Source organism: Rhincodon typus, chromosome 5 (assembly GCF_021869965.1).
Source record: "Rhincodon typus isolate 14 chromosome 5, sRhiTyp1.1, whole genome shotgun sequence".
NCBI classification, from domain to species: domain Eukaryota; kingdom Metazoa; phylum Chordata; class Chondrichthyes; order Orectolobiformes; family Rhincodontidae; genus Rhincodon; species Rhincodon typus.
Genome location: NC_063336.1, coordinates 8,619,252 through 8,643,594, shown reverse-complemented (window position 1 = coordinate 8,643,594; position 24,343 = coordinate 8,619,252). Strand labels below are relative to the sequence as shown.

Sequence of the window (24,343 nt, the reverse complement as noted above, 5' to 3'; positions counted from 1 at the left end):
CAGATTCTGCTCCTATGATGCTGCTTGGCCTGCTGTGTTCATCCAGCCCTGCACCTTGTTGTCTCGAAAGTTCGAGGGACCTGGGTTCGAATCCTGCCATGGCAGATGATGGAATTTGAATTCAATAAACATCTGGAATTGAATCTAATGATGACCATGAATTCTTTGTCAATTGTTGGGAAAAACCCATCTGGTTCACTAATCCCCTTTAGGGAAGGAAACCTCCATCCTTACCTGGTCTGGTCTACATGTGACTCCAGACCCACAGCAACGTGGTTGACTCCTTACCACTCTCTGGGCAATTAGGGATGGGCAATAAATGCTGCCTAGCCAGCGATGCCCTTATCCGGTGAATGAATTTAAACAAAAACAGACTTAACTCCTGCTTATATCGTCAACTAAGGAAAAAGTGGCCTTGGGAGGGTGCTGCACTGATTCATCAGAACAGGACTAGAAAAGGTAACCATAGGATATCATCACCCCCATCCTAATCTCCTGCTGGCACCAGTCATTTCTCCATCTCAGCTCGCAGCCAGAGGGAATCCACAGAATTAGAAGGAGTAGGCTCCAGGCCCGGGCCAAAAAAGTACGACAGGCCCGAGGCGCAATGAAGCTTATCGCTGTGTGTGCGTGAGAGAGAAAGAGACACTCGCTGCAGATTAATAACATTATTTAGTTATATTAGATTATATAACGTAACATTACCAGAGAGATGAGGAACGACACCAACCGAATCGATGACCTTCCGCGGCCCTGACCGAGCGGTGGGGGTGGGGCACGTGCGGAGACCGCGCGGCGGTTTTGATTTTTGTTTTTCAGACTGTCCGTTAGCTTCAGGAGCAAATGACAGGGAACTGATCGCCGTCCCACAGTCTCCTCTGTTTTCGCACGGGATCCGAAATGGGGGAGTTGTGTGCGGAAAGTGAGGAGGGGTAGCGAGGGGCGCAAAAACGATAACGAAGAAAGAATATTTTTTTAGAGAGTGGGGAGGGGGCGGCGACAAAAGCGGGCTGACGTGTGGGTGTGGCCTGCGTGTGACGTAGGAGGTGGGCGGGTCGGCGCCCGCGACGCAAATTGGGGCGTGGTCTAACGGGCGGGGCTTGGCGTCATCACGCGAGGTCTCCTCCCTTTTGCGGTCGTCAATGGTGAGGGTTTCCGCCACGCCCACAGATGGTGACGCTAACGCGTAAGGGGGGGTGGGGTTTCCGCCCCGTGACGGTCATTCCCTCCTCCCCCCTTGCCGATTCTGTGGTGAGTCTGACGGTTTTCTTCTGACCGGCAGCGACGCTTGTTTATCAGCCGCTTTGGAATTGAAAACTGGCAGTGGGTTTTGTTTCTTGTTTTGCTGGGGTGAAGTATTTAAAAAGCAAATTTAATTCTGAGTGACCCTTTAAATGGATCTGGGGTTTTAGGAGCGAGCGAAGTGAGGGCGGAGGTTGTCGGTTGCTAAGGCTCGGGCTGTGTGCAGGTAAGGATTGGGCCCACCCCCTCCCATTGCAGGTTATCCTGCATTGGGCTTGTGGGAAAAGCTCCGGACTCTAATTGAATGCAGTGTGAAGCGAGTTAAGCGGCACACAGCCTCTCTCTGCGGTGCAGAGATGTTTTATTTCCCTAATTTGTGGGGTGATGTGGGTAGTCGCTTTATTCTGTTGTCGTTGTAGGAAAATAAATAACAGCAGCTGCTGGTCTGATATGGTTCCTCCCCCCCCCCCCCCCCCCCCCAGCATTTAAACAACGAAAACCGTTTTAAAATTTACCGTGTTTGCAATTGCAGCTAACGACCTTTTCCATTTAAAGGAATCCAAAACGTTGGACACTTACGTGTTTTTTATTTAATATTTCTTTAAACGCTATAATTGGCCTCAACACGTTGTCACATCAGATATCTTTCATGCAGTGCACACGAGAGTAAAAGGCTGCTGCTAATCATTTCACAGTAATTGTCGGTTTTTAAAATCTGCGGGTATTTTGAGGCTGAACACATCCTGCCTGAATGCTGGGGAGGAGAGAATTGAGTGTTTGTTAAGGACTTATTTGTTCCTCGGGGGGGTCTCTGCTCATCATTAGTGCCGGCCTTTGCTTTGGAAGCGGTGCATTCAAATCTTCGTAAAATGTAGAGAGTGCCATTTCGATTGTTCGAGACGTGTGATACCGTAGTTAAGTTAAATATTAATTTACACGCATCGTGTTTAGTATCTTGTTCGTTAAGTGATTTTGTTTTTTGTCCATCGTCTCTTTGAAAAAAGCCGTGAGGCTGGAAAAGCGAAGCCCGAAACGTTGACTTTTCTGCCCCTCGGATGCTGTCTGACCTGAGCTTTTCCAGCCTCAAACCTATAGACTCTGGCTTCCAGCATCTGCAGTCCTTAATGTGTCTCTGTATTAGCCGAATGTTTGCTGCGCAGATTCATCTTGCTCTAGGGTTGTTCTTTATCGCTGATTGTAGAATGGGGGACAGTGGATGAAAAACTCGAAATCCAAATTAAAAATGAATGTATACGAGGAGTCAATAACCAGTTGACTATAATCTACAGGAGAGTGCCGGTAGTAGGAAAGGTTCTTTGAAACAGCCCCATTGAGCTTTGGCTTTAAGCACTTCGTTATTCTCTGCTTAAATTATTTCAGTTTTCTCCTGTTTCTTCTCTTTGCTTTGTGCCCTCATTCAAGCAGTTGTCTCAGACTAATGTAACAGATTTAAGTCCAACGTCCATATAAATGAATATTAAATTGAATTTTCAAAGGTACCTCCGATGCCTTTATCAAACATTACTTTTCCCTGTCATGATAAGACCAAATGAATGGAATATGTAAATACATTTCTCGGTGTGCCAATGAGCAGTACCCTCCCTCTGTCATCAAACAAGCCTCATTAACATCCTCCGTGACTGAATCAACTCCTTTCACTGATCCCCCTCCACAACCCCAACTGTTGTGATCTCCTCGCCTCCTCCCATAATCTTTCTACATTGCTCCTCAGTCCTCCTCCCTCAGTTGGCTGGCCATTCAAGAACTTTTCACCCCCTCATGATCCCTGATATCTCGTTCCTGCCTGTAAACCTACCCCATCCCAGCCACCCTTCAATTGGACAGGCTGTGGCTGGGAAACTGAGTCCAAAACTGTTGCTGGCTCTTGAGAGATAAGTATAATATTTCCACTGAAGCATACAAAATATTAGTGATGTGTGCAGAGGAAGTTAAAGTCGTCAGTGAGTGGCCATCACTTTTAGAATTATAATGAGAGGGATTAGCTGAACTCTCTTCATTGAAGTATATTCGCATGGACTGATTGCTAAATGTAATGTAAGGCAGAAATCAGTATGAGGGAGAAGTGAGTAAATATTTGAACCAAAGGAAGATGCAAAATTTTTGCAAGAGAATAGGATTGCTGTGGCAGAGACGTGATGCAAACCTGATAGGTTATATCACCTCCTTCTAATCTGTAAATCTTGATGGTTTATGGTCCAATCCCAAGGCTGCAATAATGAAAGCAAAAATCAGAAGTTTGTTCTCTCGTGATCTTATAGGCCTGATTCTGAATGAGCAGAGCAGTCCTTTGAGTCATGTTTTCCCTTTGGATGTGGACTTTGTACAAAATGTACAAGAGCTTTGTTATGCATGTTTAATTTATTTTAAATAGTGGTATCATATTTAGCACTCCATTTTCTAGAGTTTTGCTTGACATGTTGCTTAATGTTTAAGTACACCTGTTCAAAGATGCTTTTTCGCATGAAAACTATTTTAACAATGATAATTTCAGTTTAAAACTTGAGTTTTTAAATGAATCCATGCTACAGTATATTTGAATGCTTAATGATGGAAAGGTATGTAAGGAAATTGTAAAGACCATAGACCATGGAAGCCAGGTCCATAAGCACCCTAGAAAAAAGACCTTTGCTATTCACTTTATGCCCCTCATGATTTTATAAACCTCCATAAAAAGGTCACCCTTCAACTTGCAGTCTAGACCTACTATCTTATGCCAATGAGCCACAATCAGGTAATCTCCTTAGATAGTCAATAACATATGGAGCCAGACAAGCACGACTGTTCAGAAAACATCCGAGGAGAAGGAAAGTCCATGTTTCAGGCTGAAACTCCTTGTCAGGGCTGGGGAGGAGGAGGAGAGCCCTGAAATGGATGGAGGGGTTGGGTCTCAGGAAAGGTAGGTGGGAATGCGATAGGTAGATGCAGGTAAGAGATTATAATGATTGGTTAGTGGGAAGGATGGAGTGGATAGGTGAGTAGGAAGATGAACAAGTCAGGCACATGGGGAAACGCTTGGGGTGGAGGGATTTTGAAGCTGGCAAAGTCAATGTTCAGGCCCTTGGGCTGTAAGCTCCCAAGGCAAAACATCAAGTGCTGTTCCTCCAGTTTACGTTTGGCCTAACTCTGACTGTGGAGGAGGCCAAGGATGGGCATGTCATCAGGGGAGTGGGAGGGGGAATTAACATGGATGGCAACTGAAGATAGAGTTGTCAGCCTGTATTTAATTCCCCCACCTGCTCCCCTGATGACATGTCCATCCTTGGCCTTGGCCCGAGGGCCTGAATAGTGACTTTGCCAGCTTCAAAATCCCTCCACCCCAAGCGTTTCCCCATGTGCCTCACCTATCCACTCCATCCTTCCCACTAACCAATCATTATAATCTCTTACCTGCATCTACCTATCGCATTCCAACTTACCTTACCCCAGCCCCAACACCTCCCTCTATTTCTGGGCTCTCCTCTTCCTCTCCAGCCCTGACGAAGGGTTTCGGCCTGAAACGTTGATTTTCCTGCTCCTTGGAGGCTTTCTGAACGGTTGTTTGTCTGGCACTACGTGTCATTGGCTATGTAAAGAGACTACCTGATTGTGGCTCATTGGCAGTCTAGACCTACTATCTTATGCAAGTTGAACGGTGACCTTTTTATGGAGATATATAGAATCGTGAGGGGCATAAAGTGAATAGTAAAGGTCTTTTCTCTAGGATTGGGGAGCTCAAAACAAGAACACATTCCTTTTAAGGAAAAAGGAGAAAGATTTTTATAAAGGACATGCGAGGTAACTTTTTCAGAGAATGGTTTGGATTGGTTTGTATATGGAATGAACTGCCAGAGAAAGTGGTAGATGCAGGTGCAGGTACAGATACAACATTTAAAAGATGTTTTGGATAGGCACATAAATAGGGAAAAGTTTAGAGGGACATAGGCCAAACGCAGGCAAGTGGGACTAGTTTAGTTTGTGAAACTTGGTTGGTGTGTACAAATTGGACTGAAGGGTCTATTTTCATGCTGTGTGACTATAATTGCATATAATCTGAAAGGAATTGCAGTGGTGTTTAACCTAGCATCTGGGAAACTACAGCATCAGATTTTAGTTTGGGGCTTCACAAAAGATGGATTGTCACTCCACTGGGGGCCAACAAGTGAGATCTTGGAGTCTGTGGAAATGGGACTGGCTTCGGAGTGTTAGGGAAAACCGTCCAAATGCTCAATTTTTTTTGGTAGGTGTGGCCTAATGGATTGCTGATTGAGGCCCAATTAGTGCTAGAAAAATCTGAAATATATTCATTTTCTTGGGAAACCCTGCCTTTCATCAAATCCCAACCCTGTGTTAAATTTCTGTGTTCTCATTCCTGCTGATGAAGAAATAAAACCTCACCTACTGAACATTGCTTAAGGCACACTCTGTCCCATCTCGGACACTTGGGCCAAATACAGTTGGAGGCAATAAAATGGTGTCACACTGGGGTAAAAATTTTTGGGGAAATACTGTTCTAAGTATCAGTATGAAATGACAAATCTGGATCACTGCTAGTATCTGCTCCTCACTCCAAAGGGAGGCAGGAGGCATGTCAGTAGCCTACAATGCTGCCATTATCCTCCTAAAATTTCTTTTTCTGGTCAACACAGCAAACACCACGTATATGAATTTTTCCCTTGGGGCCACAGTCAAGCAAGTGTACTCAGTAAAACATAGATGGAAAAGAATAGAGTATGAGGTGATTTTCAAAATGGGCACTAAATGGGTGAAAACTTGTTAACATTTTCTTCAGGTATAAAATTGCACTTGGGGAGGACAGAACTTTAAAACTGTATTTTACTGGAGCTGAAATAAGGATATGATGGAACATGTGATTTTTGTATATTGTGAGCAGCTGGGATGCAATTAGTGAAATAAATTATGTAGATGTTCTTTTATTCACAATGTAAAGGAACAGGTACTTGTACTGACCAAAGGGGAGCAGTTTTATTTCCAAGACCAGATTCATAGAATGAGCAGTTCCTGTCCTTTCCCAGTGTATATTCCCTCTGATTGTTAAAATGCATTTTAACGAAATGTAACTGACCAGATGCCGTGGATATTGTTTGTTGTGGAGATTTGTTGATGGTACCTACTTCCAGTGCAACTGCACACAACTTTTGCTACTGTGTCGTCATAAGTAGACTGTATAGCTAAATTTGGGCTCCCTTGTAACTTGATTGCAGATGGGAAATACATAGCCAGTTGAGCTTGTTCTGCCATTGAGTGACATTGTGGTAGATCTGTAATCTAACTCCATGAGCTCTCCTTTGCCCCTTTTGCCTTTTTTTAAAAAAGCATGTTGCATAACTGCAGAGATAGCATCTGTAGTTTTCGCTGGAGTCAATAACAGTGTGGAGCTGGAGGAGCACAGCAGGCCAGGCAGCATCAGAGGAGCAGGGAAGCTGACGTTTTGGGTCGGGACCCTTTTTCTGAAGAAAAGTCCCAGACTGAAACGTCAACTTTCCTGCTCCACTGCTGCCTGGCCTGCTATGTTCCTCCAGCTCCACACTTATCTCTTGCATAATTGCAAACTTATGTAATAAAGCAATTTCATAATTTTTTAACATTTGGATGTAGTATAGTTAAGCAATTTTTCAGTTAAATATGGAATCTGTTTTTGTGCAACAAGATTTGAGACATCAGAAGAATAATTTATTTTTGAATGGCATTGTTGGAGGAGTTTTGGCCTGGGCACTTTGTAAACTTCCTAATTTCTTCAGTGCTACGTAGTTGAGACACAGATATGGTTCACCATATAAAAATACCAGCATCTTTATCAACTATGGTAGAATTTCAACCTCTAATTTCTGATATGGATTTGAAGCTGCAATTTTTTAACTGAGGCAAATGTGCAACAAGCTGAGCAATGTTGACACTATTGTTCACTCTGAGGGGTCTGGAACACCAGAAGATCATTGATTCTGACAATGCTGCCAATACCAGCTCACTGTTCCTTGTGTGGATTTGCTTATTATTTGGACTGAGGCTTCCTTTTATGATGCACTGAAAGTGAACGAATGCATTGTATTCACTGCAATTTATCACTAGCCTGCTGTCCGGACTGTGTTAGCTTAATACTTTATTCTTTTTGCTTAATAAATTGATACAGGGAGTAAGTTCTCACCTAGTAGGGTACTGTATTTGTTAGGTACAATGTAAAGGAGTATTGTTGAGTAGTTTTGAGAGTAGTGGAAATTCCAATGTGTGAAAGCTGCAAATAACCTGTGAAATAACTGTGCCTTTTGACTTTCTCTGGTTAAATTGGCCATTGGTGTTAACATGCCTACTGTTGTTCTGAGGGTCAGTTAGCCCAGTTGGCTGGATTTGCAAGGCTGAGTGGCGCCAACAGTGTGGGATCAATCTTCATACTGGCTGAGGTCAGTATGGAGGTCCCACCTTCTCAATCTCTTCCCTTGCCTGAGGCGTGGTGACCCTCAGTTTGAATTCAACATCAGCCATCTCTTAGAGTGGGGCTATGGTGACTTACCTTTTTAACTGTTCATTCACCCAAGTCTTCAAACATAATAACTAGCCTAATCAGTGCTGAGTACTTTTGCTTTTAATGTTCTTTAATTGGATAACCTAACCTTGTTTCTCCCCTTTAAAATCTTCATTTCTATTTGATTCCAAGTTGCTGAAGACAAATGCTGGAGATCTGTGGGTCGGACAGCATCCCTGGAGAGAGCAAGCTAACGTGTCGAGTCTAATGCACTTCAGAGCTGAAGTGTGGAGAGGGCAGCATTTATGCTATAGTTTGGATGGGGGTAGTGGGCACAGGGTGCTGGTGGAGAAAAGATTGTTAATAGTTCAGATTAAGGGATCAGAATGTGAGCATGGTAGAAAAATGGTGTCTCTCCTACCAGACATGAAAGCACAGTAATTGGGATGGGGGAGGGGAGAACATAAGCTAAAAGAAAAGGAAGAAATGGTTCACAATCTGAAGGTGATAAACTCCATATTTAGTCCAGAAGACTGGTAAGTGCCTAGTCTGAAGATGAGATGTTGTTCCTCCCGTTTGCGCTGAGATTCACTGGAACATTGCAGCATGCCAAGGACTGACAAGCAGGCAAGCCAGCAGGACACTGTTAAAATGACTGGCTACAGGGAGGTTGGGATACTGTTTGTGCACAGACAGGAGGTGTTCCGCAAAATGGTTACCCAGTCTGCATTTGCTTTCTCCAATGTAGAGTAGGCCACATTGTGTGCAGCAAATACAATACATAAGATTGGAGGAGATACAGCTGAAATGCTGCTTCACCCAGAAAGACTGTTTACATAAGAACTAGGAGCAGGAATAGGCCATCCAGCCCCTCGAGCCTGCCCCGCCTTTTAATAAGATCATCGCTGATCTTTTTTGAGACTCAGCTCCACTTACCTGCCCACTCACCATAACCCTTAATTCCTTTACTGTTCAAAAATTTATCTAGCCTTGCCTTAAAAACATTAAGTGAGGTAGCTTCAACCGCTTCACTGGGCAGGGAATTCCACAGATTCACAACCCTTTGGGTGAAGAAGTTCCTCCTGACCTCAATCCTACATCTGCTTCCCTTCATTTTGAGGCGATGCCCTCTAGTCCTAGTTTGACCTGCTAGCGGAAACAGCCTCCCTGCCTCCACCTTATCTATTCCCTTCATAATCTTATATGTTTCTATAAGATCTCTCCTCATTCTTCTGAATTCCAATGAGTATAATCCCAGTCTACTCAGTCTCTCCTCATAATCCAACCCTCTCAACTCTGGAATCAACCAAGTGAATCTCCTCTGCACCCCGTCCAGTGCTAGTATATCTCTTCTCAAGTAAGGAGACCAAAACTGCACACAGTACTCCAGGTGTGGCCTCACCAGGACCAGCATAGCCTCCCTGTTTTTAAACTCCATCCCTCTAGCAATGGCAGACAAAATTCCAGGCCCTTGGTGAGCATGGAAGAGATGAACGGGTGGGTATTGCACCTTTGGAAGGTGCTGTGGAGTAGGGATATGGTGTTGATGGTTGTGGAATGGGCTAGGGTGTCCTGGAGGGAACAGTCCCTGTGAAATGCAGACATGGGGAGTGAGGCCTTTTTTCTCAGACTGAGTTAATCAATATTTTCTTTGTATTTAGTCAAGACACTACCCCATTTCCACTTCGTTCTTGCTCGCCAGTTTACTGTGACTCAGTGGAAAGCGTGTTCCTCTTGGAGTCAGATTATGGGTTAAACTCCCCCTGCCCAGACATGAGCACCAAATCTCGACTGACACTTCAAGGAGTGCTGAACTGCTGGAGCTGCTTTCTTTCAAATGAGTAATATAAACAAGGATCTGTCTGTGCCTCAATTGAAAAGCAGAAAACGCAGCAGATGCTGGAAAATCTCAGCAGGTCTGTCAGCATCTGTGGACAGGAATCGGAGTTAACATTGAGTCCAGTGTGAGGTTCTGAACTTCTGAAGAAGGGATACTGGGCCTGAAACGTTAACTCTGCTTTCTCTCCACAGATGTTGCCAAACCTGAGATTTTCCAGTAATTTGTTTTTGTTTCATTATTCCAAGCAGATCAGGAGAGTTCTCTCCATTCCTCACCTTTTTTTTTTATTCCTCACCATCATGTAAAGAAGATTACACGATCATTAAATTCCTGTTTTTAAGAGCTTATTGTGTTAATTCAATGTAAGAAACAGCGCTCGCTATCAGTGACTATATTTTGAAAATGCTGTATTCTTTTTATAGGGTGCTTTAGGAAATCTTGTGCCTGTGAAAGGCATTTTATTAAACTTCTTTAAATTGTTCCCTTCATTTAACCTTCCTACATTTGTGGCCACCTCAAGATATTTCTATCACAAATTGTCTGTACTCCTGTGGTTTAGATCGTACACCAGTTCATCCCCATCCACAGTGTCTCTCAGGACTGATATACCCCCCATCAACTTCCGTTCAGCAAGATTTCTGGAGAAAATGCTCTTTACTCAAGTCATCTACAGTTGCACTTTCAAACTTGCAATCTCTTGAGTCTAGCCTTCCATCTATCATTCAACTTCTGTACTCGTTGATCAGCTCAGTCACCCCACTCCATCAATGTCCTTGTATTATGTAAAGCCTTTGCCTGCAGTCCCACTGCTTTTTCCATTCCTAATAATTGTATTAAACTGACCTCAGTTTGCAGTTTCTTTAAGAGTAAGAGGTTCTTGGACTCCTTTGCCACGAAGATTGTACTCACTGTACAGCTGCCATTGCTGCTAACCCTGTTTTTTTTTTCATTTTTCCAATGCCTTTCATTTTCTATTTTTATCTTCATATCTCCTAATCTGCTCTTGTCTGCATGGTGTACCTCCTGAATTTTCTCAAAAACTGAGGGTGTAGTTTCCTTCCTGGCTTTAATGTTAACTAACATTGTATTTTGTTCTTTTTCCCTGGGTATTGTCTTGACCCTTTCAAAGCTCTTCCCAAATGCCCAAAAAAACCTAGCCTGCAAGGTCAGACAAAGTACCAGAGGATATTCAATCTACAAGCACCCTTTCCTCTTTAATGAGCGTATTACCCCAATACATATCTACCTTTACAGTTTGTAATTACAACAAATGCTATCTCATTGAACTCTTTATTCAGGGAGCCAGGCTAATGCTGTGGGGACATGGGATCAAATTCCACTACAGCAACTGGTGGCATTTTTAAACGAATAGATCTGGAATATGAAGCTAGTATCAATTAATTAATGGTGGCTATGAAACTGTGGCTGTAGCTGGGCCTTCTGGGCAATTAGGGATGATGGACAATAAATGCTGGCACAGCCAGTTACATGACAATCCCATGAATTAAACTGCTGTTGTAAAAAGCCATTTGGTTTGTTAATACCTTTTTAGGTAAGGAAATGGTTATTCTTATTGCCTACATATGACACCAGACTCTCAGCAATGTAAGCAGTAAAAGAAAAAGCCACACCCTCACATTGGTCTAAAGTCACATGACATCCTGTTAGATTGACCATAGTACTACCTTTACTCATCCTTACTGATACTAATATCGCCATTAAGTCATTAGCTGTACCATCCTGCTGAAGTGCCTTTCTTGTTGAAGCATGTACGTGTTGTTACTAAATGGGCATAACTGCTCAGGCCCTTGAACCCTAACCAAAAAACCCATTGAGGCATAGCAAACGAGTGTTCAACTGCATGCATAAGAGAGCCTTCGGAACTAAGTCCTATTGTATAAGAGGAAATTGGAAGAATTTCAGGAAGGATGGATATCGCTAGACTGTAAATCCAGCAACCTGGATATGTTCTGGGGACCCAACTTCAAATCCTGCATGGCAGATGGTGAAACTTCAATAGAAGAGGATCAAATTGAGTCTAATGAGTCATGAAACTGTCAGTTTTTTAAAAAAATCTGGTTCGTTAATGCCTTTCAGGAAAGGTAAATGCCTTCCTTGCCTTGTGCGGTGTGTGTGAATCCAGACACAGCCATGTGGTTGATTCTTAACTGCCTTCTAGGCAATTAAGGATGGACAGTAAATGCTGGCACAGCCAGTGACATGACAACTTGAAGTTGTCATGGCAGGAGATGCTGACTGGCTTGGCACCTGAAGGTTTTGCATTTATGATATTTAAGCACTAGAATAAGGCTAAAGTTAAAACAACAGCATTTAGTGCCAGTTTTTATAGTGTTTTGGTTAACTGAAATTTGTGGAAGACTAATAATGCAAGGTTTGTAAAGATGGCATCAGAAGAGGTGAATCCGGAGATAGCTGTGACAAATGTCAGCAGACTGCCTGCCTCTGTCTGTCTGTTACGTGAGCTGTTTTCTTACTGGAGGTGATTAGGGGTCCACAGATCAGCATGGTCAAACAGAATGCCAAAGTTGCAGAAACTGCAGAGAGATAATGGTTAGAAATGGAGTTGACTAGATATTTGACAAACCATCTCAGCAGGGTTTGAAAAGTACAGTGGTGGAAATAGATCGGTCAGTATTGCGGTTTCTGACTTGCACGGAGAACAGAATGGAATCTTTACAGGAAGCAGGGTGCGAGGATGTATAGTCCAGGTTGCCGTGGGAGTCGGATGTGTAGTGGCCATTTTATCCTTAGAAATGGAAGCAGACACTGAGGAAAGGAAGAGTCAGAGATAGACCAGGTGAAAGTGAGGGCGGGGTGGAATTTGGAAGCAAAAAAAATACCGACAAACTTTTTCCATTCCCGATGAGAGAGGGAAGCAATGACATTAATGTAATTGGAGAAAGAGCTGTACATGGGTGCTGGAAAAGGATGTACCCCATGATGAGACAGGCATAACTGGGACCCATGGCCACTCCAGTATCGCAGATGCTGCAAGTCAGAAACAGTTCTTTTTGGTTTTTATTTCATATTTAACTCACTGACACATCCCTTCTCAGTGTTCCTTCCTTGAAGTCAGAGGAGAGCAGAACCTGAAGAAAATGAGAGAAGTTGGAGAAGTTGCTGAGGGTGAGGACGAGCTTGGCCAAGTGGAGGAGGATGGCGGTTGGTGAGGACAGTTCAGGCCTTTACTCCAGGAAGAAACAGAGCCCCAAGACCATCCGGGTGGGGGGTGGATATCCATGGTAAAGAGGCAGCAGCTGCAGCCTACAAACTGGAAATTCTGAAACTGGTGTAAAGCATCAGAGGAATTGGGGATTTAAGTGGGCAGGTACTGGATAAGGGGAGAAAAGACCAAGTCAAGGTAGGAAGAGATGGTTCTGTAGGGCAAGAGCAGGCAGAAACATAAGACTGCCCAGGCAGACCCATTTTGTGGGTTTTCAGGAGGCAGAAGCAAGCTGCATGGGGCTGGGGGACTATTAGACTGGAGGCAGTAGGGGGAGATTGCCAGATGAAATGAGTTCAGTGATTCTAGTTGACACTATGGCCTGAGATTCCGTGGTGGGGTCATGGTCCAGGGGGAGATAGGTGGTATCTGAGAGCTGACGCTCAGCCTCTGCAACATAAAGGTCAGTACGCCAGACCAAAACAACAGCACCCTTATCAATAGGCTTGGATCTAAGCACATGGAGTGCAGTCAGTTCAGAGAGAGACAGATTGGTTTGGGTGAGGACGGTAGAGAAATTGAGGTGACCAATATCATGTTGACAGTTCTCGATGAACAGATCAAGTGTAGGTGAAAGGCCAGAGGGAGGGGTCCAGGTGGAGGGAGAGTGTTGGAGCTGGGCAAAGGGGTCTTTGGGACAGGGAAGAGGACTCTTGTCCAAAGAGATGAGCGTGTAGGCAAAGACTTGTCTGAAATTTATTAAGAGGGTGGATGCAGAGGAATGAAACTGAGATCTTTGCTGAGTACTGAATGTTCAGCAGAGAGTGGAAAGTTAGAAGGAATGGTGAATACCTAACAGCAGGTGGTTGGGGGAGGGGTGGAGTCAGAAGGAAGGGTAGGGGAGGAAGGTTTCGGAGGGCTAGGGGTATCTCAGTTGCATCTTGTATCCTTTGCCTGAAAGGAAAGAAGAAAAAAAAGTTTCTTGGTAGTATGACGAATGAGCTGGAACTGCAACATGATACGATGCTGTTGGAGAGAAAGGCAGAGTGTGCGCATAAGATGCTGCATGGTGCTGAGTGTGAATCTCTGGATGTAACATGGGTAGCTGTCTGTGGAACGTTGAACATCAGAAATACCCGTGATCCTGGATGGATTCAAAGGGTGAGTGATGAAAATTGAATTGGAATCCACATGGGGTGAGTCTGAGCCAGAAGCAGTCATTGAAGAATATGATATGGTTGTGGAAGCCAGGTTTTAGCAAATACTTGGTCAAATACCAGGAGCAACAGTGAAATTAATGTCGGCGGGCAAGTAAAAACAAATCCCGGAGAGGAGCAGAACTTCAAGACAGGAATACCGAGAAGGGATGTGTCAGTGAGTTAAATATGAAATAAAAACCAAAAAGAACTGCAGATGCTGCAAGTCAGAAACAGCAACACTGGAGTGGCCATGGATATGTACATGGGTCCCGGTTATGCCTGTCTCATCATGGGGTATGTCCTTTTCCAGCCCCCATGCACAGCTCTTTTTTTTCCCCCCTTTACATTGATATCATTGCTTTCCCCTCTCATCCGGAATGGGAAAGTTTGCTTCGTTTTTTTGTTTCCAAATTCCACCCTGCCCTCACTTTCACCTGGTCTATCTCTGACTCTTCCTTTCCTCAACATCTGTTTCCATTTCTGAGGATAAAATGGCCTTTAATAGCCACTACATGGCCACCGGCTCCCACAGCTACCTGGACAATACATCCTCGCACCCTGCTTCCTGTAAAGATTTCATTCTGTTCTCCCAGTTCGTCCGTCTGCATTTCATATGTTCCGATGAGAACTTTGACATGGGAGCCTGTGAAATGTCCACCTTCCTCAACTGAGGATTCCCCAGCTTCGTTGTTGACAGGGCTACCCGCACTTCTCCCCTCGCCCCTCTTTCTTCCCTCCCACAACAGTGATAGGGTTCCCCTTACCCTTAACTACCATCCAGCCAGTATCCACATCCAGAAGATCCTCAGCTGCCACTTCCACCACCTTCAGCAAGATGCCACTTCCCATACTCTAGTCTACTGCGTTCGCATTGTTTGAGAAAAAGTGCTTCTCACTAAATACACAAAACTAAAGGTGCCCTTCCAAACAACTCCTCCAGCGCAATACTTATACCCTGTAGATTAACTTTAACAGGAAAGTGTAGACAGTTTTTCCCCTATCTGGGACTCTATTGAACTATCCTTTTTTTTAAAAAGACACGCACAAATAAAATTCACAATATGGTCTCCTGTACATGGGGGAAACAAGTGTAGACTGAGAGGCGTTTTGCGAAGTGGTCAATGTTCTGCCTGCAAAAATGACCGTGCTTCCAGTTGCCTGCCACTTCAACACACCACTCTGTTCCCTGGTCAACATCTGTCTCAGGCTTGCTGCAGTGCTCCAGCGAAGCTCAGTGCAAGCTGGAAGAACACCTAATTTTCTACTTGGGGACCTTGCAGCCCTCTGGACCCGATATCAAGTTCAATAATTTTAGGGCCTGAACTCACCCATGTCCTAGCCCCCAACCCCACTAGGCCATTGTTATCACATAGTGTGCCAATTAACATTACCTATTGTTTACCACTAACAGTCTCCATTGACGACTATTCACTCCTAGCCAGATCATTATCCACTCCTCTGTCCACTTGTTCTTCTCTCTCTTTCTGAAGGCTCTATCCCCACCTATCGTTTACTCCCGACTCCCGCCCCCCCCCCCCCCCGCCCCACCCAATCTTCTACATATAAACCAAACATTTTCCCAGCTAACATCAGTACTGAGGAAGGTTCACTGGACCTGAAAGATTAACTGATTTCTCTTCAGATACTGCCAGACCTGCTGACCTTTTCCAGCAACTTCTGTTTTTGGTCCTGATTTATGGCATCTACAGTTCTGCTTTTAAAATAAAACCAAAAAGAATCTTGTGTTGGAAAATGGATATGGCTGATCATTGACCATGTATGGCCACGCTGACATAATGTTTTAAGTTATGGAGACTGGGTGACTACTACTTTTGTAAGGTTGTGTAAGTTGAGGTTAATATAAAAGCTAATGCAAGTTCTATGACAGGTAGAATTAGGTATAAAAACACCTCAACACAAATGTTTAATAATTTTGTAATTACTTTAATGTTTGAACACAGCCTGATCATTAAGCTCTCTTTTAAAATAAAATGCATAAAAATAGATGTTTTGTAGCAAGTTAAACAGTAAACTTGTCCACTTGTGCAAGTATCTGCCTAGTATTATCTTGTGCTGAACTGAAATGTTTGCAGCTAGATCATCTTTGTCCTTGAGCTGAGTTTCCAAGCTTCTCAGCTCCATCACACAATCTACCAATGTCTGCTTCTGCTTTTCACTTCACCTGTGCCATTGTCATGCTGGACATTATGGTTTTTTGGAGAGTTTACTTGTCTCAATAAATTAATGGTCCCTCTAACAGCTATAGTTGATCTTGAAGCTCCCCCAGGCTTACTACCAGATTCTAACTAATGTTATTTGTCTCCCTTATTCAGGGTCTCAAAGTTATGGAATTATTCCCTTCCCAGGTATTTGAGTTACCAATAAATGAATAATATAAACTACATGCTATATTAAGGGAAATGTAAATGCAATGTTCCATTGTGCATCACAGGAGTGTTATCAGACTAACATACGGCGTCATGGTACAGAACTAAAACTTTTCAAGAATGTATTAACGGAGGAGTGGGAAGTGGAGAATTATAGGGAGGTAATTCAAGGGTTTAGGATCTCGAATCATAGACCAGCTACAGCAAAGAAAGGAACTGTAGGCAGCACAGACATCGGTAGAGCAGTTAAATCAGGGGTATCCTAGAGGCCAGAATTATATAATGCTTTGATATGTATTTTTAAAGTCTGGCCTAGACCTGTGTAGAATGCCTTCATGGGAATAAGGAGGCACAATAGGTATCTTGTTAATGAAAAACTGTAAACTGGCAAGGTGTCATACTGCACCACTCCAACTGACAGCCAGCTAGATGCTTTACTTTAAATGTTTTTATTCCCATTCCTCCAAGTTGTATCATGATTTAAGAAAACAGATTTTTAAAAATTAGCAATAGCTTGAAATTGTTGAGTAATTACTGTACTCTGTTAAAGTTGTGAACTGTTTAAAGTGAATATAGCTATCACCTCTTTGGTTGATGTGATCACTTGTATCTTCAGTCGTGCTGAAATACAAAAACATGACACCTCGTCAAGAGAAACTTTTTGCATTCAGCATTCCGAATGCTTGTTGATATGATTTGAGGATAGTTTTAATATATAATAACTTGTGTAGTTGCATGCTCAGCCAGTTTCTGCACTGTGAACCCACAAACAGTAATGCAGTTAATGTCCAGTGAATGCTGACAAGGGTATGAAGAAAACTTGCTGCCTAGTGCCTTGAGATCACACATCCACCTGAAAGGGTGACAGGTTTTCAATTTCATATCCCACCTGAAAGAGTAGTACGCCATTGCCTCAAGTGCACTGGAGGGTGATGCTTGCCTCAGTACTTGCGGTTCTGGGGTGGGATTTGAATCCACAATCTTCTAACCTAGAGGTGAAAATGCTACCTGCTGAGCTGCAACTTAAACATGATTCCTCTGACAATGCAAATCGCAGACTTAGTACTGAACACAGTGACTTAAATGTTAGCCATGGCTCATTACCCATAATCTTCTGAGTGAGGAGATTATGGGTTCAAGATCCACTGCACATGCTTAAGCATGTAACTTAGTGGTGTTCCAGTGCAATGCTGAGAAGGTGTCTTCAGCTGCTTCATCAATGACCTTCCCTACATCATAAGGTCAAAAGTGGGAATGTTCACCAATTGCATTGTTTGGTGTCATTTAGAACTCTTCAGATACTAAAGCAGCCCATATTCAAATGCAACAAGATCTGGACAATATCCAGACTTGGTCTAACAAGTGGCAAGCAACATTTTCACCATGCAAATGCTATTCAATGACCATCTTTAAAAGAAGACATTTTAACCACCACTTCTTGACATTCAGTGACATTACTATCACAGTATTGCCCACTGTCAACATCCTGGGGAGATTACCATTAAACAGAGAATTAACTAGACTTGCCACATAAACACAGTGGCTACAAGTGCTGATCAGAAGCTAGGAGTATTGCGCAAGTAAATTCCCCCCTGACTTAACAAAGCTTGTACACCATCTACAAGGCACAAGTCAGGAGTGTGATGGAGTACTTGCCATTTGCTTGGATGAGTGCAACTCCAACAACATTCAAGAAGCTTGACACCATCCAGGACAAACTAGCCCACATCCGCAAGTATTCATTGCCACCACCCCCACATGCTCAGTAGCAGCAGTGTGTACTATCTACAAGATATACTGAGAAACTTAACTTAGACAGCACTTCCAAGAATCACATCAACTTCAACATGGAAGAATAGGGGCAGGAGATATATTGGAACAGCGCCAATTGCAAGAGCATCTCCAAGCAACTCACCATCCTGACTTGGAAATATTGCAGTTCCTTCACTGTCACTGGGTAAAAATCCTGGAATTTGCTCCCGTAGGGCATTGTGGGTCAACCAACAGCACGTGGACTGCAGTGGTTCAAGAAAGGCAGCTCACCACCGGCTTCTCGGGCAGCTAGGGACAAGTAATAATTGCTGGCCAGCCAGTGGTATCCATGTCCCATGAATGGATAAAAAGGGGTGCCCCTGAGGTTCTGTTTATCCTCTTAAATGGGTATAAAATGTCCAGCTTTTTTAATTTGTGGATGTGGGCATCACTAGCTAGGCAAGCATTTTAACTAGCAATTTCTAGTTGGCATTGAGAAGGTGCTAGTAAGTTTCCTACTTGAAGTACTGAACTTTGAAAGTGGTGATATTGTCAATCACTAAGGAAATAGCAGACATGTTGAATAATTACTTTTACCTCAGTATTTACCGTAGGAAAGGAGGATAGCTTGCTAGAAATTGCGAGGAAATTAATAGTGGATCAGAGACAGGGACTGAATAAACTTTGCTTTATTTACATTGAGGAAACTAATTTTTTTAGAATTAGAATTAGAATCCCTACTGTGTGGAAACAGGCCCTTTGGCCCAACAAGTCCACACCGAACCTCAGCGCATCCCACCCAGGTCCATCCCCCTATGACCCACCTAATATACACCCTCTACCTCCCTGAACACTACGGGCAATTTAGCATGGCCAATCCGCCTAACCTGCACATCTTTGGACTGTGGGAGGAAACCGGAGCACCCGGAGGAAACCCACGCAGACACGGGGAGAATGTGCAAACTCCACACAGACAGTCGCCCGAGGCTGGAATCGAACCCAGGTCCCTGGCGCTGTGAGGCAGCAGTGCTAACCACTGTGCCACCGTGTCGCCCTAATAGAATTGGAGAGTGACAAATCCCCAGACCTGAAGATTTGCAACTGTTAATTTTAAAGTAGGAGAACACGTAAATGCCTTAACTATAATCTTTCAGATTTCCCTTGAGTTGTCTGCCTGGATTAGAAAATTGCACATGTCACTCTGCTTTTTCAGAAGGGCTAAAGTGGTAATTACAGACCAGTTAACACTATATGGTGAAATTGTTGGCATCCATAATCAGGGATGGGGTAACTAAACATTTCAAACAATCAATAAATCAAAGTAAGCCAGCATGGATTCATGACAAGTAGGTCAAATCTGACAAATCTCATTGAATTTTTTTTGAAGACGTGACTAAGGTAGTTGATGGGAAAGTCTACAGATGTTGTTTGCATGAACTTCTTCCAGAAGGCATTTAATAAAGTCCTACACGAGACTGCTATCTGAGGCAGAAGCCCCTGGAATTGAGGGTGAAATTCTGAGAGACAAGTGACAAAATGGGGACAATGTGTGACCAGTGGTATCCTAAAAGGATCTGTTAGGATGTCAGCTATTCACATTTATTAATGACTTGGATAACAGCACAGGAAGTCCTATGTCCAAATGTACTGATGATGTGAGAAGTTAGGGCAGAAACCCTGGGGCAGAAATATTTGTATCTATAACCATGGGTGAGGTGTCAGGACTGGACAATGGCTAATGTTGTACCTTTATTTGAGAAGGCTGTAAAGGAGAAGCCTGGGAACTATAGACCTGTAAGCCTGACATTGACGGGGAGGAAGTTGTTGGAGGAGTTCCTGAAAGATAAGATTTTACATGCATTTGGAGAGGCAGGTCCTGATTAGGGATAGTCAGCATGGTTTTGTGCAAGGGGAAATCTTCTGTCCAACTTGATTTAAGTTTATTGAGGCTGTAACCAAAAAGATTGAGGGCAGAGCAGTAGATATTGGTTACTTGGATTTTAGTAAAACTTTTTGATAAGATTCCACCTGGTAGGCTAGTAAGTAAAGTTAGATCACATGGGATTCAGGTTGAGCTTGCCAATTAGATACAAAATTGGCTTTATGGTAGGAGACAGGGTGGTTTTCAGACTGGAGTGAATGATACTGGGTCGAGTTTTGTTATTTACACATGATTTGGATGAGCAGACATGGATAGTAAGGGCATTATTAAATTTGAGGGTTCAGTAAAGACTTAACAGGATGTTGCCAGGAATAGAAGGTTTGAATTACAAAAGTAGGCTGAATAGACTGGGACTTCTCCCACTGGAGCGTGGGAGGTTGAGGGATGACCCAGTAGAGATTTATAAAATCATAAGGAGCGTAGATAAGGTGAATAGCATAGGTCTGTTCCCTAAGGTTAGAGAGTTCAAATCTAGGGGGCATATTTTTTTTCCAAGGTGAGAGGAGGAAGTTTTATAAAGGACTACTTTATTACACAGTGGTTCATGTGGGGTGAACAGCCAGAAGAAATGGTGGATGCAGGTACAGTTATAGCATTTAAAAGACATTTGAGTAAGTATGTGAATAGGAAAGATTTGAAGAATATGGGCCAAGTGGGACAGTTTTGCTTGGGAACATGGTCAGCGTGGACTGAAAGGTCTGTTGCCATGCTGTGTGACTCTAAAAGGTTAAGTAGACAAAATTGCAAATGGTGTATAAATGGTGGGAACATGTGAAATTGTTGATTTTGGTAAGGAGAACTAAGGATAGTGTTTAAGTGGAGAGAAACTGAAGAAAGCTGCAACACAAAGGGGGCACTTGTGCATGAAACGCAAACCTAGTGCTAAGGTGCAATAGGCAATCATTAAGGCTAATGAAATGTTGGCCCTTATGTCGTGGGGGTTGGAGTGAGACAGTATGGAAGTGTTACTGTAGAGACCACATCTGGAGTAGTGAGAGCAGTTTTGGTTCCCTTTATTTTTTAAGGATACCATTTCATTGGAGGCAGTTCCTAGAAGATTCACTAGGATGATCACTGGTATGGAGGGATTATTTTGTGACAAAGGTTAAACATATTGGGACTCTATTCATCGGAATTTTAGAATGAAAGGTGATCTCGTTCTTACAGGGCTTGACAGTGTAAATGCGAGAGGATGGTTCCCCTTATGGAGAGCCTAGAACCACAGGAGACAGTGTTCAGAATTAAGGAGCACTAATTTAAGACTGAGATGTGGAGGAATTTCTTGAGGGTTGAATCTTTGGAAATGGGGAAGGGCAGAAAGTGGATGTGTGTAAGATTTAGCCATAAGTAAAACTTTGCATAATCTATTGCGTATCCATTATGCACAACTCGTTTCAATCTTTAGTGTTTTTATTAGATGGAAAAAGCTGGGATTGTATCATAGATGTAATAAACAGAAAATGGTGGAAAGACATAACTGATCTGGCAACATCTAAGAAAATTGCGTTAATATTTCAATTTGATCAGAACTTGGGTTAGTATGCTCCAAATATACTATACTTGAAATTTGATATACACTTATACCTCATTGTATAAGTTTTAAATAACATGTTTTTCTCCTGGAGATTATTTTCAGAGAATAGTTTAATGAGCTATTATTTTCCTGGTACAGTCTGTATCTAATGTGTCTGGAAGCCATCAGAAAGTTGGCTTAAGTGGCAAGTGCAGCATCTCAAAAGTTGCAATTTATTATGGGTGAATTAAATTCGGTATGCTGTTCTGTATTTCAACAATCATGCTCATGTAAAGAGAACTCCTCCAAGATAAAAAGGGAAGAAAAATTGATAATCGTGCAGAAATTTAGCATGTTAGCAAATTGGAAGTACCTTTGATTTCTAATATTTTCCTTAAAGATCATGATGCCTCTCACTGTTGCTCAGTAGCAGCAGTGTGTACTATCTGAGATGCACTGCAGAAATTTACTAAAGATCCTCAGACAGCACCTTCCAAACCCACAACCACTTCCACCTCGAAGGACAAGGGCAGTAGATACGTGTAACATCTCTACCTACATGTTCCCCTCCAAGCCACTCACCATCCTTACTTGGGAGTAAAAAAAAAAATCGCTGTTCCTTCACTGTCACTGTCACTGGATTGAAATCCTGGCATTCCCTTCCTAATGGCATGGTGGGCCTATTCAAGAAGGCAGCTCACCACCAGCTTCTCGAGGACAACCCAGGGACAGGCAATAAATGCTAGCCAGCCAGTGACTCCAACATCCCGCAGATTAATACATCTTTTTGAGTTCATGTGAACATAATCTGACTTCATTAGATATTTTGGATTTTAAGCTGTTGAGCTTAATCTGGATACTCCCTGATAAGGCATCAAGATAACCTGTGGAACTGTTTGTGTTTGGCCAAGTAATGTAAAATGTTTCAGTGTACTTTGGGTACAAACCAGTTTTGCAGTCAACAGATTGGCATTGTAGGGTATAGTGATTGATGGTTATTGTGATTACATAGCATGGCTTTCAGCTTTTGTTAAAACAACAGCTTGAATTGCTTCACCTCCCCACCACCTACCTTATTTAAACTGTTCCTTCAGCTGGCCTGTTGAGTAATTGTTATTGGAATGAGGCAGTTATTTTGGGTTTATGCAGTCTCCTGTGAAACGACCTTTAGTTGTACGATTTCCTATCTCCTACACAATTGTAAGCTTGATGTGAGCGGTTTGGCCATTTTCAACATAGTTTCTAACAGGGACACAGCACTAAGTGCAATCTAATTTTGATACGAGACTGTCCACCTCGGGCATTGTATCAGCTGTACCAGGAAATAGAAAACTAAACCAAAAACACCAGGTCTGACAGCGTCTGTGGGGAGAAAGTGTCAACATTTCGGGTCGAGTCAACATTTCGGGTCCAGTCTCCCCTCATCAGTTAGTAGTAGAACTTGTGGTTCTCATGAGTTACTGGACCTGAAATTTGACTCTGCTTTCTCTCCACAGATGCTGGCAAACCTGCTGAGTTCTCCAAGAAACAGAAGCATGTCTTACCGGTGAGCATCAGTAACTTGCAGTTATTTAGTTGAAAATAATCATGCAGTGGTTTTGGCAGGATTACTAATTTTTTGAGATTTTGTTTACAGCATTTATACAAGCAAGTACAGTACTGAGTCAAAGATTAATTTCTCACTGTCATGAGGTTGATTTGCAGCATGGGGCACATGTAGACAATAGATGCATGTGCAGTGTTTTGACTGAAAGCCCAGTAGTTATATAATCTGTCAAAGTTGCCATTTGATTGTAAGCCTGTCAGGTCGATGGCCAACTTGTCCTTATCAGATCTTGTGTAAATCTGTCAAGAACCCCAATTTTAGCAAAGACACTTGACCGCAGAGCATGGCTTTAATCCATTTGGAACTTCAGAAATATATAGTAGCAGCGTACATTGTCCAAAGTCATGTTGAACCATTCGGCACTCCACCAGGATCCTAATGCTGTATATCTGGCGTTAGTTCAGCATTAGCTGTGGCAGAGGTGTTAACACTATTGCTACAAATCCCAAGGATTTGGGTTCAGGTTCCATTCCAGGACTCTTTTTGATTTTAACTTTCCTCTTGGTCATGGGATTTGGGCATCATTGGCAAAGCTAGTGGAGGTGAGCTACCTTGAATTGCTGCAATCCTTGGAGTGGGGACACCCATGGTGCTCTTAAAAGGGAATTAAAGGATTATGGCCTGGTAGTAGTGAAGGACTGATGATGTAGTTCTAATATAAGATGGTATGCAGCTTGGAGGAGAACCTATAGGTGATGGTGATCCATGCATCTGCCATTGGACTTATGGTTGTAGAGATCACTTTATTCTCTCATGGGATGTGGGCATTGCTAACTGGCCTGCACTTCTTGTCTGTCACTAGTTGCCCTTCAGAAGGTGGTGATGATCTGCCTTCTTGAACTATGGTAGTCCATGTGCTGTAGGTAACCCACATTAAAACAGGGGTTCAGGATTTTGACCCGGTGACAATGAATGAATGGTGATATATTTCCAAGACAGGATGGTGAGTGGCTTGGAGAGGAACTTGCAGGTAGTGATATTCCCATGTATCTGCCCATGTCCTATGCAACGGAGGTGGTAATGGGTTTGAAAGGTGCTGTCTAAGGATCTTTGAATTTCTGTAGTGCATCTTGTAGATAATACATACTGCTGCTACTGATCATCAATAGTGGAGGGAGTGGATGCTTGTGGATGTAGTGCCAATCAAGCGGGCTGCTTTGTCCGGGATGATGTCAAACTTTGAATGTTTTGGAGTTGTAC

The 24,343-nt window shown here is 43.0% G+C and overlaps 2 protein-coding genes across 11 annotated transcripts in view; one reads left to right on the top strand and one right to left on the bottom strand.

The window, feature by feature from the left end:
• The window catches only part of mrpl14 (mitochondrial ribosomal protein L14), a 5,081-nt gene extending 4,052 nt beyond the window's left edge, over nucleotides 1-1,029 (bottom strand). Inside the window, exon 1 of the mRNA XM_020517689.2 lies at nucleotides 706-1,029. The gene's annotated coding sequence lies outside the window, so the exon portion shown is untranslated. The remainder of the gene's footprint in view (nucleotides 1-705) is intronic.
• A 130-nt stretch (nucleotides 1,030-1,159) lies between these two features.
• Nucleotides 1,160-24,343, top strand: part of LOC109928772 (CSC1-like protein 2) — a 213,172-nt gene continuing 189,988 nt past the window's right edge. For 6 of the 10 annotated variants that reach the window (XM_048596490.1, XM_048596489.1, XM_048596488.1 and 3 more), the window contains exon 1: nucleotides 1,258-1,468. The gene's annotated coding sequence lies outside the window, so the exon portion shown is untranslated. Of the gene's footprint in view, nucleotides 1,469-23,033; nucleotides 23,084-24,343 lie in introns of all 10 variants that reach the window. The other 4 variants (XM_048596491.1, XM_048596483.1, XM_048596481.1 and 1 more) reach the window with 4 other exon arrangements.